Source organism: Mirounga angustirostris, unplaced genomic scaffold (assembly GCF_029215605.1).
Source record: "Mirounga angustirostris isolate CCGP_5_RB_7025 unplaced genomic scaffold, mMirAng1.0.hap1 SCAF_1, whole genome shotgun sequence".
Classification (NCBI taxonomy): Eukaryota; Metazoa; Chordata; class Mammalia; order Carnivora; family Phocidae; genus Mirounga; species Mirounga angustirostris.
Window position 1 is genome coordinate 38,347,075 of NW_026991709.1, and position 15,398 is coordinate 38,362,472.

The window sequence follows — 15,398 nt, forward strand, 5'->3', positions numbered from 1 at the left end:
GAATAAAATTATATTTGATAGTATTAAGGAATTATCTTTACATATGTCTTTGCTGTCAAAGAAAATTAGCAGAACCTCATAAATCAAACTTTACAGTCTTTTGATTGTTGGGAAGGTAAGGCTTTACCTTTCAAGATTCTTCTGGCTGGTCTAAGAATCAAGTTGACATGAGACTGATTAACAGGAGAAAAATCTAATTTAATTATGTAGGGGAAATCCAAATAAACATGAATGATTTTGAAAACAGACAAAATGAATTATTTTTGTCATTTTGGACAAAAGAGAAAGGGGCGGGAATGTGGGGTTTCAACGGAAAGAAAGGAAGTTCAAAAGGAGAATGGAAAAAGTAAATGTTGGATAAACAAATCTTTGCTTGACCATCCAAGAACAGTGGGTCATACAGAGGAAATTTTGCTTGTTTCCTCCCTGTCTACAACACCTAGTTCGTGTTATACCATAGTTTCTTTAGAGAACCTCTTTCAAGATGGGAGCTATCTAAATTCTTTTATGTAATTATGTGGGGAGGCAAATGAAAAACACTTGTTGAACCTTTGATTTCTTAAAAATATTCTACCTAAAACAATCCAAATGTCAAAGGAATACATTTTGGGGTGGCAAATGTTGCTCCTCTATATATCAATTATATGATAAAATGAGGATGGATAACTCTTCACATGTGAAGATTAACTTCTTAAAATTCCGGGTTAACTTCTTTTTTTCTTTTTTATTTATTTTTATTTTTTTAAAGATTTTATTTATTTGACAGAGACACAGCGAGAGAGGGAACACAAGCAGGGGAGTGGGAGAGGGAGAAGCAGGCTTCCCGCTGAGCAGGGAGCCTGATGTGGGGCTCAAACCCAGGACCCTGGGATCATGACCTGAGCTGAAGGCAGACGCTTAACGACTGAGCCACCCAGGCGCCCCCCGGGTTAACTTCTTAAATAGTAACTTCAAACTACACTATTTGGTGTCACAAAAATAAAAGTATGATGATTATTTGAATAAACATATCTAATTATTCTATCAGTTGCTAAGCATATCTATTTCAACTTTGCCTTCTGAAAAGTGGGAAAGCAAAGACAGACCTGGACCAAAACTCCATTTATCACCTGACATTCAAACCACAGTGCCCAGAGAGTATCATCATGTCAACCCAGTATCTAGTAATCTCATTTCTTTTCTCCAGTTCAGTTACACGGTAAATGATTTCAGGTCCCTTAGGGGAAGTATCCAGAAATATATACTTGTAGAACTGTCAGTCTTAAGGTGACACAGTCCTTTTTAAAAAGGGACTCCTTGGGGCACCTGGGTGACTCAGTTGTTAAGCACCTGCCTTCGGCTCAGGTCATGATCCCAGGGTTCTGGGATCGAGCCCCGCATCGGGCTTCCTGCTCAGCAGGAAGCCTGCTACTCCCTCTTCCACTCCCCATGCTTGTGTTCCTTCTCTCGCTGTGTCTCTCTCTGTCAAATAAATAAAATCTTAATAAATAAATAAATACATAAATAAAAAGGGACTCCTAGTATATAGACTGACTCAGGTCTGGGCATTGAATGAAAGATCGTGACTATTTGTTGTGTTGATTCATATTAGCCTTTTGTTCACCGACCTATGATTTTTGTTGTTAGACATTTCAAGTAGGGTTTTGACTCAATTGCCTATCTACTTCAGTCCTAGAGATACCAAAATCAGTAAGCTATTACAAAAGAAGTCTAATGGTCCTATCATTCTGATTGCTATTCAGGCCGTGCTGCCTTATGGTAACCATGTTCACCATCACAAGACTCCTCCTGAAATCAAGGAGACCTTTTAAAGTATGTATTGTCCACTGTGATTCCTGCCTGCAGGATACAGGAATGAAAAGCTCTACAATGGATGTACTCAGTGTCTCAATAACATAATGAAGTGATTAAAATTTTAACACTAATAACTTATTTACATCACTTGAAATTCTATCTCAACACTATTCATAAATCTCTTTCTGTTAACATTCTGAATTCAGTCATGCTCCTTTTGGCACATAGGAATTTCTGCAGAGCATCATTGGCTGTAGAGTCCTCTCTGCAAGTCAGCACAACATGGACTCTAGTATTTCACATTCCAGTTAAATTATCATAGCTAGTGGAATTGCTGTTCAAAGACCATAAAAGTTTATTGTCAATGAAGTTCTTAGATTTGTGTGTGCATATTAAATACAGGTACATAACCCTATTTCTACAATTCTATGATGTAGTAAACGATGAAAACAACAAACAATACTTTTTTCCCCCCATTGGTTTGGCACCAAATCACATTTGGTGACTAAACTTGACTGTACTAATATTACCATTGATACTCTTATTTATCCCATTTGGTGTGAATGTTGAGAAACATTGTTAAAGAGTATGGATGGAAAGTTTACATAATATATGATATATGCAAATTCCAGTGGCTTCGAGGTTTCAGATAAGGGATTGTAGACCTATGTTTTGTTTCTTCCTGGATTTAATGTGATGGTTATTTTCCCATTTTTCACCAACCCTAAAAGGTATATATATTTATTATCTACTCCGAATTTTTGTGAAATAAAACCTGATATTGTTGACCTTGTTACTTTTATTGGTTGATTGATTTTATTGATTCTTATGAGGCTTAATAATACATTCTTTTTAGAAATTACTAAACAATATTTTTAAACAATATTATTTGCTGAAATTGAGCCATATTTTGTTCTTTCAGAATTTTAATTATTAAACTAAGTTTAAAATTTCAATATTCTGTATTTTTTATCTTAGGCTTAACTTTTAAAATTTCCATATAGTTTACTTTAAAGCATTTATAAGAACACAGATCATCTCTTTCTGTTTTGCTTTTTTTTAGAAGTCCATATTCTGAAACTACAAAGAACTATTTTTAAATAATTATAGGTTTTACAGATATTTATTTTCCTACTGAAATGGACAACACAATATTAAAGATAATATGCTAAAAAGACAATTTTAAATATTTTTATGTACCACTACTAATTATTTTCTCTAGGTTAAAAGTCTTATTTTCATTAGAAACTATATCAGTTTTCCTCATTGGAGCCAAGACAACTGCCAGCATTTTTTATAAAAATATTCAATAGTTAGCTTTAATATTTAGTCTCTGAGGTATTTGATTCTACAAGGCCACAGTTCATAGATCTGAAATAAATGCATCCCCTCCTTTTTGAAAACACTATCCTCTTTGAGTCTTCAGTCTTGCTCAAGGCTTTATATTTCCCAGTGAACAGTTGCATCCAGCAGTGTCCCTGCTGTGGTCACTTCCAAGCTCTGGGATTGTCAGTTCCTCCTACAGATAATACTAGTAATGAGTGTGAATGTCACCTGGTGCTCTGTACATCACCTCCACCTAAGCTCTCCTCTGCACTGAAATACACTCCCTGCCTTGTTCCATCTCCTTGTTCAGCTTCCTGCTCCTGCCTGCTGGGATGGTGTGAAGCCCCTCCTCTTTCAGGTAGCACTTCTCACTCATCTGGGAAAATCTCCCCCAAATTTGTGAAAACTCACATAGGCTGTCTGATATTTTCTCTTACATCTCTCAGACAAGAAAATTGCAGAAATGATCCCCTAATGGGACACCTTGAAGTGAAACTCGAGGGAGGTCAATAGTTTCTCATCTCTGTCTCAAAGCTTCCCCTCACCTGAAGAGTGTGGACATTGGATCTCAGAATGCCATACTTCCTTCTCTCTTGAAGGAGATTGGAGTGAGCTAGAGAAAGTAGTTCAAGTCTTCTGTATATTCTTGCATTTTAGCTCCTGCTGTTGCCCATCTGAGATGTGGTGGATGATGAGGTGATGGATTTCCAGACCATACTCATGCTAACTTTTCTCTCAGACTTTCCTAATTAATGAATATCTGTCTAAACCCTGCAAATGACTCATTTTCTCCAGGGAGGGAAAATTGCATCTAGCATAGGGGCTTAAAATGCATATTCAAGAGTGTCTTGGGGCGCCTGGGTGGCTCAGTCGTTAAGCGTCTGCCTTCGGCTCGGGTCATGATCCCAGGGTCCTGGGATCGAGCCCCGCATCGGGCTCCCTGCTCAGCGGGAAGCCTGCTTCTGCCTCTCCCACTCCCTTTGCTTGTGTTCCTGCTCTCACTATCACTCTCTCTGTCAGATAAATAAATAAAATCTTAAAAAAAAAAAAAAGTGTCTTACCATGCCCTCTCATTACCTCATTCCCCTGTGCTTTGTTACAAAGCAGCCATTTTATTCTAGACACAGCAGTACTTTAAGGTTTTAAAGGATCCCTAGGTTTTGTTTTTTACTTTGTATATATGCATTCGATTCAAAACCTGCATTAAAAAAAAAAAAAAGCCTGTTTTACAGTCTTTATCCAAGCAAACCTACTTTCCAACTATTGTTCTTCATCTTTAAGCATCTGTTATGAAGCGAGTAATGCATGCAGAGTGGCACTGAACACATAGCATGTTAAGTGTTTATTTGGGTACTCATTGAAAGGCTAGACTGCATGGGGTAGAGTGTAGAGTGGTCACAGCTCTTGCTGTCCAACATTCAGGAAGTGTGAGCTGATGTGCTCCCATTGAACTCGATTGTAGAAGTCTGCAATATTTCACAGTATTTAGAGATGTGTTAAATATCTTTAATTTGAAGTGGACTAGGGCTGTCCCTAGAAACAGAAAAGAAAGTGGATGCTAAGCAAGGAGCAATCCGTTGGTGACCTAGATTTCAGAGTCGGGGGGCCTTCCACAGACAATCTATTAAGAATGCCTATAGGGGAAATACAAAGTGAAACACCTGAGGATCAAACACAGGGAATCAGTGGAGACATTTACATCGTCAGGTTTCTTCATTTTAAATGACCTTAGAAAAGAGTTAAAAGTAAATGTACGCGACTCTGAATAGGAGAGGGTCCGTTAGCACACTCAAAGGGACAGCAGCCTCGATGGAGAGAAGAAAACTGGAATTCAGTTTTCTCACCAGGATTTTCTAATGTGTCACCATCTGTGATGAGCCAGCCACAGAGGGAAAATTCACATTTACATTTTCTCACTAATTTGGGAAGCAAAGAAGAGGCAAAAAAGGAAAGAGCTGGTTAATTTTCTAGTCGCAATTGACTTCGCTGCTTCTCTGGGAACAGGATGAAGAAGGCAGGAGGATATGTATATATAATAAATCTAGTCCTGCTCTGTTGGCTAGGAGACGATATTGCTATGCTAAGGGTTCTGGGGGCATAATCCCATAATTCAGTGGTTTCACTCCAATGCATGTTCCACTTCTTTTCCCACTGAGCTAATTTACAGTCCCAAACAGTTTCTTCCTGTCACTTTCCATTTGCGTTGCCGATTGCCATGTTTTTTTCTTTCCTTTGGAGATCGTCCCTGTCACAACCCATCTTCTGACTTGTTGTCATCTCTCCTTGAGCTGTTCCAACCCCTTTTTTCTGCTGTCTCCCTCAGTTGCCATCACCTAAAGGTTAATGAGGCAGACTGTCTCCTGGGTGAAAATGCTCTGTGTGGACTTCCTTTGCATGAGAATCAGGACTGTCCTTTTCCTGTGTTTATGGCATACCTCTGTTTTAGGAGTTGTGAGCTGTTTGGCTTTGGTCAAAATGATAAAGTTGGTCTCTGAAAACTATATTCAGAGACTTCTTGTGACTACTTCTTTATTTTCCTTTGCCGCTTTGCTGTTCTGGAATTGGTGGTGGGCTGTGTGTGCTTACAGATGCAGGAGGGCCAAGAGATTGGAAGGACGGCTGGGGGCTATATCGCCTACCACAGTTATTTAACGTGTTAAATATTTTAAGAAATAACCAATGTCATAGATTTTAGCTAACTGTGCATTTCAGTTTGAATCCAAATTTCCAAAGTTCAGACTTGTTCTCTATCTACCAGGATTTTAATGAGACCATTCAATCGTCCTATCATGACTGTGGACATAAGATTCTAGTTGGTGTTATACATACAGTCTCTAGAAGCTTGTTAAGACTTATCACAAAGTACTATCATTCAAGAGAGCTTTCTCCAAATCCAAACTGATCAATAAAATTTATGATTAAAAAAGTAACACATGCATACTTATTTTAAAAAATGCAGGCATCATAGGTAAATATAAAGAAATTAAAGCTTTAAAAAAATCTGTAATGGGTGTTGTTTCTGGATATATATTTTGCCACTGAGTACTAAGTATAGGAGTGTGGTACATATACATATATAAGTAAATAGTATCAAAAATGTGTTTTAAAAAATGTAGGCTTTTTTTTAATATATATATATATATATATATATATATATATATATGCTATGAAGAAGTTGCACACTCCTATTGTCTTCTACCATTAATAGTAGCAGTCTTTGGAGGGCTACCCTGCTGCGCCAACATTGTATTCAAAACTATGTATAGTATTTCCCTTGTACAGATATCCGGATATTTTATTTTAAGGGCTACTGTATGTATAGATTAAGAGTTTGGATCAAGGAGCTAGATTTTCTGAGTTCAAACCTTAGCTCTTCAGCTTATTAACTGTGTTACCTTTGTCAATTTCAACTTTCTGTGCCTCAGTTTTCTCATCTTAAAACAATGAAGATAACAACTGTAACTACCTCTTAAGGTTGTTATGAAGTTTAAATGTACTAATACATATTTTTATTTAGTAAATGTACTAATACATATTAAAACACTAAGCCTAGTATCTAGCAGAGAGTATTTAGTACACGTTAGCTATTACGTTTTTAGGATTACAGCTTCTCTGAGTAAACCTAACTAATATTTCTTGTGGTTTGATTTATTTCTTTTAGCCTTTGTGTAAGGCTACACGTTTCCTTTGATATTTAAAGACAAGATTTACTATTGTCATTTATTAGGAAATATCATGGATTTATTTTTTTTTATTTTTATTTTTTTTAAAGATTTTATTTATTTATTTGACAGAGACAGAGACAGCGAGAGCAGGAACACAAGCAGGGGAAGTGGGAGAGGGAGAAGCAGGCCTCCCGCTGAGCAGGGAGCCCGATATGGGACTCGATCCCAGGACCCTGGGATCATGACCTGAGCCGAAGGCAGTCGCTTAACCAACTGAGCCACCCAGGCGCCCCAGGAAATATCATGGATTTAAAGGCGGTATTAAATTTCTCCTAATCTTGGTGTGCTGAGTGGCTCAGTCAGTTAAATGTTGGACTTTTGATTTCGGCTCAGGTTGTGATCTTAGGGTGGTGGGGTTGAGTCCCGTGTTGGGCTCCACGCTCAGCATGGAGTCGCCCGTCCCTCTTTCTCTACTCCTTCATGCTCTCTCTCTCCCTCTCTTTCTCTCTCTCTCTCTCTAATAAATAAATAAATCTTTTAAAAAGTTAAATTTTAAAAAAAGATATTTATTTGAGAGAGAGAGCGCATGAGCAAGAGTGGCAAAAGGAAAGGGGGAGAGAAAATCAAGCGGACTCCTTCTCGCTGAACATGAGCCTAATGTGGGGCTTGATCTCACGACACTGAGATCACAACCTGGGCCGAAACCAGGATTCAGACACTTAACCGACTGCCCACCCAGGTGCCCCAGATAAATAAAAATCTTTAAAAAAATAAATTTCTTAGTCTTTCCTTTTAATGTGGGACATGTAAGTCTCGTATAATCCTCCCATATAACCCTCTGCAAGCTCATCACCATCTTCTGATGGTAAAATTCCTTCAGATGTCATGCTACAATAATTGTACTCCCTGTCAGTGGAGTTCGAGCAATTAACAAATAGTGAGTATGTATTTACCTGCAATGAGGAGAATCAAGGTGGGAGGGTGAGGCAGATCCTTAGTTCATTGAAAGGATGGCATCACCTCTAAAGGTGTTTGTGAACAAATTCTGTGATGTGATTTTTTTTTTTAAGTAGATGAAACTAATTTTGGAAGGTTGGGTTATGAAATGCCACTGGGGCTTCAGAAAAGTTCTGAAATGGAAAGAGGCTAAGAGGAAAGGAATTTCATTTTCCTATAATAGCTTTTGTTTATTCACGTCTCTAGCCCTGCCTTTTCGAATCTTTTTAAAATAAGCCTCAGAAAAAAAAGTTTGAGCCAAATGGAAATAGGCTCTTTAATTCTACCTTTTTATAATTCTGAAGCTACAACTGACCCTCCTCAATATGGTCTCCCTTTTTAACATTAATTACCTTGTTATCTGAGAGATGCAGCCGTTCTCCCCCGTCTGCTTAGGAAGAATGCCAGCAGGGCACCAGTTGGAAGTGAATTACCATGATTGTTTGGGGCTTTAGAAAGCCCTCTCTGCTGTCTATTCTTCTTAGAGTCCTGGTGGAGTCACTTGGGTATGTTTTCTAATTCAGTATTCCTGTGTCCGCTGTCCAGTAAACGTATGTTTATGCTGTATGTATATAACCAATTATACTGTGGCTAGGGGCAATGTCTCTTCTGGATTCTTCACATGCCAATGATTAGAAAATCTGGTGTAGCACTCCTGGGCATGCCCTCAGTCAAGACGTAGGGGGAAAGGTTTATTCCATTTGCCTACCTGTTTTGCTCATTCAGATGATTGGCTATGACCACTGGGGTGAGCAGGCATCTTGCTTTGTGTTCCCCAAAACTAATGTTTTGTGTTTTTGTTTTTCACTCAGCAGGGGCTAGTGCTTATTAGCAAACACGTTAAGATTCGGAACCATAATAAGGATATTGAAGTGAACACACCCAGTCTATTTACTTAGTTTGATTATTTTGACTGCATCCATTCGTCACTTCAGCTTAAGGCCAGTTTGGCCAATTTGATTAAATTGACTGGTTCTTTCACTGAAGTGACCAGTCAATGCTAACAAATTGTTTGTGTTTGTAGAAACTCATTAGGTTTTATCTCTTGCCTTGTGTCTGCAACAGATATGGACTCAAGAATTTGACACAGACTTGCTTTTAGCTCTTCTGGCAAGGGGTGTGGAGAAAGAATCATGTCTGGAATTTTATGGATTTGAGATGGGGAAAAATAACCATTATTGACTTAGGCTACAAGCTGGCCCCCAGGCATTAATTATTATCAAGACAATCATGTTTGTGATTACTTTGTGCTTCCTTGAAAGGTTTTTTCCTTTTTTTTTAATAAGCGCTTGCTGTTACTCTCCTTACTCTGGGCACCTCGGTAGTCAATTAATGTGTGGCCAGGAGGAAAGTAATGTCTACAGCAAGTGTCATGCAAGTTGTTTCTTGGAGGGCGCCTGGGTGGCTCAGTCGTTGAGCGTCTGTCTTCGGCTCAGGTCATGATCCCAGGGTCCTGGGATCGAGTCCCACGTCGGGCTCCCTGCTCGGCGGGAAGCCTGCTTCTCCCTCTCCCACTCCCCCTGCTTGTGTTCCCTCTCTCGCTGTCTCTCTCTCTCTCTGTCAAATAAATAAATAAATAAAATCTTAAAAAATTGTTTCTTGGAAGAGGAGAATCCGCGTTCTTGCCAGGAGGAGCAGTGCTGACCATCAACATGATTCTGGTGTTTAAGTTTCATTTATTTCAAACTTCTTGTTTGCTGTCCCAAGGGCCACCTATCTTCAAGGCTTCTGCATATCAGCTGTGTAATTGCTGTAAGAATAATCTGGTATAAAAGTCAGTAGCTTTTTACTATCCAGCAAAATAGTTTTCTGGCATTTTTGTTTGCGTCCAAGCAACAGTTTTAACTACTAGCTACACTAATCACAAGGAAAAATGTATAAGAATAAATTAGAGGATGAGTCTAACACCATCTTTTTGTGCTACTTCATTTTCATTGTAAGCGAAATATCCTCGTCTCAGCTCTTGTTGCTGGGAACGGTAAGGCGTGCTCTGAGCCCAAGGAATGCAGTCAGTGCCTCTGGGAGAATCCATGGTGTGTCTGTTAGGAATTTGGGACGGCAAACAAGGGAAACTGAAGCTAATTTAAGCAAAAGGAAATTTCATGGGGTGATTTATAGAGCTCACAGGGATAACTGGATGCTGAGGAAGCAAGGAAGGAACGAGGGTGGAACCTGGTTTTCAGGTAGCAAGAAATAATAGTTTCTGTAGGTTACCATTGTGGGATGAATCTATGATCAGCTTTTCCAGTCTTTTTTTCAATCTTGATTGACCAAATCATCATCCGGTAGTGAAAAGGTCCTTCCCTAGCACAACAGTAGAATGATTACAAAAAGAATAGGAAATGGATGTTGGATTCCAGCCCAAAGAAGTAACCGATTATTAACTGGTAACTCTCACACCTACCTAATAGGTTGTCCAACAAAATGATCAGCCCCTCTTCTAGGATTAGCCTATATTAACAGGAAGCTGGCATGAGGGTGGCACTTTCATTGATCTTGGGCAAGGTGGTGGGGGTATGACTAAGACTGGCGAAGAAGAGAAAAATGAGTTCAGGGTATGGCTTAGGTTACCAGGTGGATGGTAGTGTTACTCACTAAGATGGAAACTACATGTGGAAAGACAGGGTCAAGGAAAAGCCTGACCACCATTCAGGGTGAGTGACCATTCCTTACCTTCTATAAGCTCTTTCAATAACTAATCATTGTCTAGTATTCTGACCTCTATTTCGCTTCAGATTTTATTTTACATGCCCATTTTAAATACTTTGTGGGTTTCTTGTTTTTGTTTTAATTGCGCTTTACATCTTTAGTCTGTGTTTCTACTGAGATTTGTCCTATTTCCTTTTTAGGGTGAGGTGTAGGTCATGTAACGGATCTCCCCAAAGCCCCTGTGCTTCCACAGCATCCCCAGTTGTCACTTCAGTCACATCAGAATACAGTGTCCTAGTTTCGAATTCACTGACTTAATGATACATTTTGGCAGTTCTGCATCATAATTTTTTTTCATTCAGGTATGGAAATTATTCCCAAATAAATGCTTGGCATAGACTGGAAAAGTCTGTTTAATATTAACACCATGGTAATTAGAGAAATACAAAATTTACTGAGAAAAAAATAGTCTTAACTAGAATCTAAAGCTTCATTTTTAGAACATGTTCTACAGTGAATCTGGTTGTAAAAACAGCTTTTTTTCAGTATAAATACACTCTTACACTAGTTTTTTCTTTTCTTTTTCCCTTCAAATCAATTGTCAATAACTACAGGGCATACTTTGCCTGAAAGAACGTCAGAGACAAGATCATTCATTCTTTATTTACTAAAAAAATCTATTCAAAATGAAGTCTAAGTAACCTATTTGTATATGTGTGTTTCAGAGAGGCATTCCCTAAAATCACCACAAATATATATTCTGATATTGAATGGTCATTCTCCTGTCTGCCAAGACAGAATTTAATCTATCTGCTAGTGTTTACTGTTTCTACCTATCCAACACTGAACTAGATATAGAAGAATCAATAAAGGAATCAGACTTTGGCCTTTGAATGATTCACAGGTGTCTGTCTGCTGGATCCTCCAACTCAATATCTTCCACTAAAAGAGAACTTTCCCACTGCTGGCATGGGTTTATAGGGTCTGAGTTTTCCTAATTTCCATCCAGAGTCATTTTTATTGTTAAAATGAGTTACTAAAAACTAAGGGATAAGAGAATGAGTCTTTTTACATTCTTGTGTGTAGAATGACCATATAATATTTCTCTTGGACTCCAGAACTCTTTGAGCATAAAAGCAGACAATTGTAAAACCCATAAAAAGCAAAACAAAACAAACGAGTCATAAGCCAGGATCATCCTAGGCAAACCAGGACATATGTGGACCTGGCTTGTAGGTGGTAGGTTTTTGGACAAGCTGGTTAAGTGTTTCTGACAACCCGATAAAATTGCTACATTTAACCCTTATGCTGATATTGTTAAATGTAAAATAAGTGGGTAAAGGACTAAGTCATTAATTTCCAGAAATAATAAAAGCCAAGACCTGCCAAGAGGGTAGTGTATGGCAGTCTCTTCAAATATGAAAGGTTTTGTTAAATTCTTGCTAATTCACCTACCTGAGTTTCTCCATCTTTTTGGATGTCATGTTACCTCTTTGTAAATATATGCAAAGCAAGGACTTTTTATTTTGCAATTTTAGTAAGTGTGATCTTTATCCAAATACCTGGGAAATCTTTGCTGTAGAGAGAAATACCCTGAAGCAAAAACCAATGTTTTCACTTGCAATCATATTAATCATCGCCTTTCAAAAGCAAGAACAGTGACTGCTATTAGGTATATTTGGTAAACTGTGGTTCGTGTCCTGGGGTTTTCACATACCAGCCTTTTGCCTGAATAGCCTGACTCTGACATGGCTACTCCAATACAGGCTTTCAAACCCCTATCAATAAATTGTAGTTATCTGGGCGCCTGGGTGGCTCAGTCGGTTAAGAGACTGCCTTCGGCTCAGGTCATGATCCTGGAGTCCCTGGATCGAGTCCCGCATCGGGCTCCCTGCTCTGCAGGGAGTCTGCTTCTCCCTCTGACCCTCCCCCTCTCATGCTCTCTCTATCTCATTCTCTCTCTCAAATAAATAAATAAAATCTTAAAAAAAAAAAAAAATTGTAGCTATCTTCAGCCAAACCAATGCTTTCGCGTGCAGAGCTGATGTTTATTTTCCAAGCTCAGATGGACTTCCTTGGATGAGCAGGCCTTTATCCCTGAATAGTGTGGAGTCACCAGAATCCTGCAGCTAACTGCTGGATCTTTAGTCAAGCATTCCAAAATTTACCTTTGCAGAATATATAATGCCAACAAAAATATAATTAAAAATAAAGTTTTTCCATGACCTCAATCTGAAATCACAGGGAAAACAAACTAGGAAATTAAATTGTAATAAAGCCTACAAGAATGTGAAAATTTAGAATAAGTATATTAAAAGCCATGAGATTTTAGGACAACATATTAATATTTTAGTAAACGTTTTTAATTTGAAAAGCCTAAGGAAGTGCATTTTAATTCCATTAGGCAGGAATTAAATAACTAAAAATCTGGACCTTAAGTTCAGGTCCCAGATATCTACCAGGACTTTAAGGAGGAGGCAGATTTGAATGACACATGTTTTGATAAGTATGCTTATTACTGCCCCTGAGAGTACCTATAAAGAACTTACTCAACTTTATCAACAGGAAGTATTTAAATTTAACCCTGGGAACACTAGCAGGTTCCTTTGAACTCAAATCTTTGCGGTTTCATTTTTAAAAGTTCTATTTACATGTAAGGATTTATATTTCATGACTTTTATTCTTTTTAAAAGATCTTCCAATGAATAAAGAGAAAATTTGTATTTTTAAAACAATAAAACAACTTTTATCTTGCTTTTTCCCTAAGGGCCCATTGGGCCCTTTTATAAATATAAGATTTATTATGGAAACTTGATGATCTTTCTTTCCCATATCTTGTGTGCAGAAGTGCCTCTGCTCAGGGAGATTCACAACCTGGAGCAGGACAAAGGGAGAGTGCAAAGATGGTACCCACTGGCCTTGGTCTCTGGAGAAAATTGCAGCCAGCCTCTAGCTTTGTGTTAAATTAGGAGCCTGACCCTGAGCTGCAGTTTAAGATATGCAAATAGGCCTCTTTCCAGGAAAGACTGGGGGATGGGCATTTCAATCTGCTGCCTCAGTGCTGAGCCCTGGAAGGATAGCCAGGGTGAGTCCTAACAAGCCCCAAAACTATTTGTTTGTTTAGTCTTGCGGGTCTCCTGGAGACAAGTTCCATTGGCTTTCAGAGGTAGGTGTTTCGGGAGCCTGGCCTTCAGGTGGAAGTCTTAAAAGCAAAAGTATTAGATATGGAGTCCAAATCCTTCAATTTCCAGAGTGAATTGAGTTTTAAGTTCCTTCCAACCATATATTGCCATGCTGGGGTTGGGGTTTATGATGAGATTTTGTCTCTGCCTCTCCCCATTTCGCTGTGGGTTTTTTCGCTTTTGCCCAATATGTAGGATTCACTCAGTTTTCTGAATTTCTTTGAGAGGGAATTTCTGCATGTATAGCTATGAATTTGGTGTATTTGTGGGAGAAGGTAGGCTCAGGAGTCTCCGTGTGCCAAGTTATTCTACCAAAAAGGAAAGTAATATGGAAATGGAAAAATGGTAGAATCACCTGCTAGAACGATACAGTAGCGAAATAAATGACCAACTTTGGATCATTGGTCAGTTTGTCTTGTTACATTGCCTAAAGGATTGCATCTATCTTCAAAAACGTTTAAGGGAAATCTGGTGTCACCTTCTTTGTAGCATTTTAGTTAATTTGTTTGAAATTCTCATTGAACAGAATTAAGAACTCTGATTTAAAAAAAAAAAACAACTTTCCATCTATAATGGCAATAAGTAGGACACAAACAAAAGACAACTTTTCAAAATTACTAGGTAATAAGATAAATGCAGAGCAAGATAGCCATACGTAAGATTCTAATAATGTTGGTGAAGTTGAAATAGAAATCTCAGGTTATATGTCTTCAGAATACTGTATGAATACTGTATGTTAACAAGACTCCTCAAATGCAAGAATTAGCAATATTGAATCAGTGGACCATCATTTCTAAGGACAGAAAAGGAACTATGATGTTCTCATACAGTTCATTCAACACAGAGCATTTCATCATGTTTTATGGCAGAATTGAGGCATGCTTTTTTCCCTTACAAAACATGTGACAGTATTTTCTCTTTTTGATGTTCACCAAAATGTACTTTATGTATTTTGTAAATGGGAAAAAGCAGAAGGCCAAGGTAATACAAAAATGATTGAAAAGAAATTGATCAAATAAAAAATGATTAATTGGCTTCTTTAATTGGTGTTCATAGATCTAAAAAATGTTTTATAATTATGAAGCATAGATGGTGGCCATCCTCTTTAAAAACAAATTATGAGCAGTCAAAATATTCAAGGGCATTATGTTTTGGTGATAAAAGTACAAGAAGATGAATAAGAGCAATGAAAAACTAGAAGCTGTTGGAGCTGTATTTGAAATCTGGAATCTGTATCTACAAGATGGGTGGGTTTCTGGTCCATGCCTAAAATTTGCTAAGCAGTTAGATGCGTTTATTTATTTATTTTTAAATATTTATTTAGAGCGCAAGAATGTGTATGTGGGGAGGGGCAAAGGGAGAGGAAGAGAGAAAATCTCAAGCACACTCCCCACTGAGCATGGAGCCCAACCCCGGGCTTGATCCCAAGACCTGGAGGTCATAACCTGAGCTGAAATCAAGAGTCAATCACTAACTGAGCCACCCCGGCACCCCAAGCAGTTAGAGACCTTTAAATGACATTGACCAAGGCGCCTGGGTGGCTCAGTCCATTAAGTCTCTGACTCTTGATTTCAGATCACGTCATGATCTCTGGTTCTGAGATCAAGCTCCCCGTTGGGCTCCGTGCTCAGCAGGAAGTCTGCTTGAGGTTCTTTCCCTCTGCACCCCACCCGTCCCACTTGCATGCATGCATGCATGTGTGTGCCGGGTCTCTCTCTATCTCTAAAATAAATAAATCTTAAAAAAAAAAAATCAGATGTTGTCCATTTGAGGTATATACCTTCAA